The sequence below is a fragment of the Talpa occidentalis genome, unplaced genomic scaffold (assembly GCF_014898055.3).
Source record: "Talpa occidentalis isolate TD23 unplaced genomic scaffold, MPIMG_talOcc4v2.1 talOcc4.8, whole genome shotgun sequence".
NCBI lineage: Eukaryota > Metazoa > Chordata > Mammalia > Eulipotyphla > Talpidae > Talpa > Talpa occidentalis.
Genome location: NW_023605194.1, coordinates 38,188,026 through 38,194,209, shown reverse-complemented (window position 1 = coordinate 38,194,209; position 6,184 = coordinate 38,188,026). Strand labels below are relative to the sequence as shown.

The following is a 6,184-nucleotide window of genomic DNA, read 5'->3' as shown; positions in this document are numbered from 1 at the left end:
AAAAGAGGTGTGGAGCCAGGGCGGGCAGGTGTGGACCATCTGTGGGGAAGGCAGGCACTTCTTCCTTCCTGGTGGCTGCCCCCACCGCGCTTGCCCAGAGGACAGGCTGACACGTGTGTCGTGCTTACTGCTTGCCACACTTGATGCACCTGATGAGATAGAAACTCCTCACAGCGGCACTATGAGAGGTGCTGTTATGATCCCCGTTTCACGTATCAGTAAACTTGGTCCCAGAGAGGCTGAAGATGTCGTGCAGTCAAGCGGCTAGTGCGGCTCAGTGAGGGCTGAATCCAGGTATTCGGCTTAGAAACACCAAACCCTCTGCAGTAGAACCACCATCCATGCGAGGAAGTGAGGATCACAATATCTGCAAATCAAACCAAAATACGCCTTAAACATCTACAGCCGTGTATGTCAATTATTTCTCAGTAAAATTGGAAAATCATCACTTATCACAGGAATAGAGGGGAACCAAATAAGACATCAGTGTAAAAAAAAAAAAACAGTACAAAACACAACAAAGCAAAAGCAGACAACCATAAATTAGAGACATCCTGCAGGGGCGGAGGAGGGAGAGGGATGAGAGGGAAGGAGGGAGGAGCACAGGGACTGAGGTGATGGTGCACGGGTGCATTGGGGAAGGAAATTCTTTGGGGACCACACCTGAGGGGGTGGGGGAAGCAAATATTGTTTAAAAATGATCAATGGTGTAAAAAAATCATTAAAAATAAATTAAAAATGGGGCCTCCCCTGGTGGCGCAGCGATTGAGCGCTGGGTTGCGAACCTGCCCGCAGCCCCTGCAGCGCTGGTTCGATCCCCGGCTGCTCCCCGGCCACCAGAGGAGGGTCCCACATGGCGCGCAGACCTCTCCTGCCGCCCGCTGCTCCCCTCAGCAGTGTCCTTTGGTCCTACTGCCTGCTCTGCTCCCTGCTCTGGCTCTGGTGAATTCTCTCACCCTCCCGCGCTTCTGACTGTACCCAGTGCTTGTATAAATAAATAAACAAATCTTTAAAAAATAAAAATAAAAAAATAAATTAATTAAAAATAAAAAACCCTATAAAATCATCATTTCAAAATATAAGGCCTAAGTGGACTTGAAACAAACACGTATCTCATGTGGCTGGGAGAGACAATCCTGGACGGGAAAGCCATCCCGTCTGGTTTGAACAGCACTGAGTCACCTGCCCCATCGTCCCCATCCCCACCCCTCACCACAGGCTAAGGAAGAAGAGCAGCTGTGAACTAGCCTTCCCTTGCTCTGCCTGGCTGTCCTAGTCTGTACTGACCTGAGTCGTCTGCGGCCTCTAAGAATTGTATTCACTGGGTTAGTTTTATAGACAGTCTCATACACACACACACACACACACACACACACACACACGAGTTTTGTCACAGTTCATTGTGCAGCCGTGGCATGTGTGAATCTGAGGCTCAGGAGAGCTCTGATGTAGCGTCCTTCTAGGTTTGACACATACATGTGATTCAAAATTTTTACTTCTGAAGACTTGAATGGTAAGAACATTTCAAATTATTTTACCTATTGCAAAATAGCTATTGAATTCAAAACACCATTATCTAAAAATTTGACTTATAAAAGTATGAAAATACTGTTTCATGATTAAACTCTTTTTACCTAGAAAGAAGAAAAAAAAAGACTCCGGCATGCTCAGCTGCAGCTCTGACCTGCCCTTTGGGACCTCAGTCCTGGCTTGAGGCGATCATCATTGATATCACCACAAGATAACGTCAATAAACTTTAACAATATTTTTTTTCTCATTAAAAGAGAATTTTTTTGCTCATTGTTAATTCTTAAGTATAGCCAAATTGCAGAAACGGTTTCTTAAAAGATAAAGAAATGACACCTCAATATAGTGTAACGGGCGATTTTTCTTCCCATTTGTTTCATATGCCCCTTGGCAATGAGGAGTTGCTTTAGCCTGAACTGAAGGCAGGACCGCCTCTGTACCCTAAGGGAGCCCCAGCTCCCTTATCTCACAGTTGCACTTCAACATGCTGAGAGGTGCCGTGGAAGCCTCTCGATGCTTTGAGAACAGAAAGAACCGAGAACCTCGCTTCTAGGAGAGCAGGAGAAGAGCCCTGAGGCTCGGGTCCAACTGCACACAGCTGAGCAGTCTACACAGCCTCAAAGGAGCGGGGAGACCCCGGAAGTTCTGAAGTGGAGGTATGTTTTAGAAAAATCACCCTTTGGGGTACATGGAGGGTAGACTGAAGGGAAGAAAGGAGAAGGGAAACTGGTATGGGGGGGACTTCAGCATCCAGGCAAGAAATGGTTAAACCAAGGCAGACTCACTAAAGATGGAAGAGAAAATGGATTTGAAGGTAAAATCAGAGGTGATCTAAAGGCTTTTTTTTACTCCTGGGGAGTCTCGGGGGCTTCAGATTCATCTGTCTTAAAAACTCTGGATCTGACTGATGGGTTGAAGCATCATGGAGACCAGGGCATTTAGTTAGGTTAATTTTAAGCTTTTGGGAAAGGCAAGTCAGATCAAAAGCCCCTTGAAATCACATCCATCTACTCCGAAGCAAAGCATGTACATTCTCTGAGACCCTGGTCACATAATTAGCAAGCAAGAATCACAATATCTACCTGTGAGCTCAGGTGATCAGCAAACTAAAGTGCCAATATTGTCACATTTTTTAATCTATCCTCCACTATTTACTCAATTCTTATTATGTGCCAGGCCCTAGTGTAACATAACTTGTTTGACCCTCACAACAGTATTAGTAGATAGATATTATCATATTGCGGATGAAGAAACAGAGGCAAGAAGGGACGCAATAAATAGGCAATGTGGAACAGAATGTGGCAGAGCACGATGTGAACCCCTCAGTATTGCCTAAGCACCCACCTACCCTTATGTACAGGGAGTCCAGCATCTCCCTGCTCCCCTGCATTGACCAAGAATCCTACTCCTTCAGTCCTGCTTCCTGGCACCAGGCTGACAAAGAACAAGTTCAGTCCTCTGTTGCCATTGGTAGTTGCTGCCACAAGATGTCACTATTGAAAGCCACTCCTGCAAAGTTGTTTCAAGTGGCATGTTGGCAGGATGCTCTTATTGGTCAGGGTTCCTGTCCAGGTTACAGTGAAGTCCCACTCTAGGGTTCTGAGGCTTCGCCACTTCTGTAGTTCTTACCCATGTGCTTAGATATTGCTCCTCAAATCGCTGTGGTCATGGGGAGCACTGAATCCAGTAGGACTTCTGCCCATATTTTGTTCTAGAACAATCACTCCGACTGGTCTTTCCTTCCTAGTGGTTTCTTTTTGGATCCGTTGGGGTTCTTTCCTACTAGGATGCAATAGGAAAGGTCATGCAAATCCACTTCACAGGTCCCCTGAACAGTAAATTTGGGGGAAAGACTAAGCATATGGTCTTAGTGCTTTTACATAAAGGAGACACACCATCTGTTCTCCCATGCAACTTGTGCAAATTGGTTCATTCTTTGACTGCTAAAGGGAGAAGTAGCATTTTCTTCACTCTCTCTCTCTCTCCCCATCTCTCTCTCTCTCTCTCTCTCTCTCTCTCTCTCTCTCTCATACACACACACACACACACACACACACACACACACACACACACACACACTACCCCTACTGTATCTTTTTCCCCGGGTGCTGGGTGTCGGTGACCCTTGTGTATGCATGCTACCTGGAGCTCTGAACAGATGTCTACACGAGTACACTGTTGTGCCCACCAACATGCACAAGGGCTCCATGCATCTTTTTCTATGTCAAACAGGTCATTAGTAGCTCTCTCCTAAACCAGGTAAATCTTCCCACAACAGATTTTAAGCTGAGCTATGGGACCACCAAGACTTTACAGAGAGTTGTGAAAAGTTTCTTTGGGAAATTATTTGAGAAGATTGTTGAAAGTAGTTTTCAATCCTGGACAGAGAGAATCTGAGGCTAAAATCTATCACAGACACAAACCTCTTCCCAACACCAATCTTCAGCAAGGGCAAGGTGATGCCACAGAAAATCAGCTGTATCCTCAAGGGCAACCATGATTAGTGCATCTATATTTAGCAAATAAAAATACATGATACCCAATTAAATTTTAATTGCAGATAAGCAACAAATAAGTTTTAGGATAAGCATGCCCCATGCAATATTTGGGACATACTTTGTCTAAAATGTTGTTTATCTAAAATTCACACTTAACTGAGCAACCTATATTTTATCCATAAACCTACCTCTTAAGCAATGACTATAATTTAACAACCTAAGTGACTAATATTTAACAACAATAAGACATATTGACTTTTTGTTCTACTTAATAAAATGCCCTAAGAGGGCACAACATGACTTCTGTGTGTTCCTCCTAAAATTGCATAACTCAACCCAATCATGAGAAAATATCAAACAGGCTAAGTTGAGGAACACTGCAAAATAATATTTACAAAAGCATCAAAGTCATGTGCTGTCTTAAGTTGGAGGAGACTTAGGAAACTTGACTGTGAAATGCAAAATGGGATCCTGAACAAGAAAAACAGCATTAAAGGGGCAACCTGTGAAACTTGAGGTCTGTAGATTCATTAATAATATTGAATCTAGAATCATGGCGGCAGCCGCAGAGTAGAGTTGGGAAGACAAGGAAGGGGATGAAGAGGAGGCAGAGCAGTTGGTTCTGGTGAAATTGTCAGGAATTATTGATTCAGATTTTCTTTCAAAATGTGAAAATAAATGCAAGATTTTGGGTATTGACACTGATGGGCCTATTCTGCAAGTGGACAGCTATGTCTTTGCTGGGGAATATGAAGATACTCTTGGGACCTGTGTTAAATTTGAAGAAAATGTTGAACATGAGAGATACCATTATTTTTTTATATTTGGAGAAACTGAAGCACAAAGAGGTGAACAGTAGTAACACTCTCGAGGTCATACATTAGTGGATGCAGAAGGCAATAATAAAACAGTGCTAAAATATAAATGTCATATGATGAAGAAGCTCAGCATGACAAGAACTCTACTTACATAGAAGAAGGAAGGAGAAGAAAATATAGGTGGTGTGGAATGGCTGCAAATAAAGGACAATGATTTCTCCTATAGACCCAATAAGATTTGTAGCTTTCTGCATGAAAATGAAGATGAAGAAGCTGTAGCTTCAGCATCAGATAAACCTTTAGAATTGGAAGAGCAAAAGATTCAAATGAAAGAAAATTTAAACCTAAGTTCTGAACGAGAGAAACCATCACACTTGGAATTGGAGGATTCTGCTCCTCTTATTCCTGTTCCTTCTCTTGAGATGGAAGGTTCTGTTTTTATGGAATCTCAGGATACTGCCTTAGAAATCACTCCTAGGTGAAATGTTTCTCAAAGCTGTGAACTTTTGATTTTTAGAATTTTTGTATACAATGATTGTAACTTTGAAAAAAAATAATAATATTGAATCTATGTTAATCTCCTGGTTCAGATCATTGTAGTGTGGGTATGTGAAATGTTACAAAAACTCCACAATCACCATCACATAGAACAAAGGAGTAAATGCATTCTCCCCTAAAATCAGGAGACCGTCCTCATCAATGGTACTCAATATTTTACTGACTATTCATTAAAATAAGACAAGAAGAGAGAAAAATACAGATAGGAAAGGAAGCTGTACAATTGTTTTCTTCGCCAGTGACACAATCATTTAGGTAGAAAATCCTTAAGATTATCTCACCAAGCTACTAGAACAAGAATTTGACTGAGTTGCAGCATATGGGTCAATACCCAAAAGTGAACTGTATATTTCCTTATGAAATATATACCATTGGCAAACAATTGGAACATGGACATACCAGCAGTCAAAAATAAAACCAAAATATTTAGGAATAGGAGGGGGCGGAGCAACATGGCGGCGAGGAGACGCTGCGAGTAAGATCTCCCATTAAAAAAAGTGAATAGGGAGGAAAAGCGGCAGGTCCCAGTGAGAACCGGGACACGGAAGATAAACGGGTGACGCCAGCAAACTACCCGAAGAAGAAAGTGGCCATAAAAGAGGACTAGAAGGGAGGGAAGCGCAGAACCCTGCTCCCCTCCCCCGCCCACAGAGGCGGCACTCTCCGACCGGCAGAGAGGAGGGAAACAACAAACCAAAACGACCAACAAAATATTTAGGAATAAATTAAAATCTGTATACTGAAAACCTACAAAACATCCCTGAAATATGAAAAGGCTTGAA

General features: G+C 42.8%; 1 pseudogene; it reads left to right on the top strand.

Moving 5' to 3' along the window:
* The first annotated feature begins 4,579 nt into the window (after positions 1 to 4,579).
* On the top strand, positions 4,580 to 5,342 carry LOC119234625 (general transcription factor 3C polypeptide 6-like; annotated as a pseudogene).
* The last annotated feature ends 842 nt before the right edge of the window (positions 5,343 to 6,184 follow it).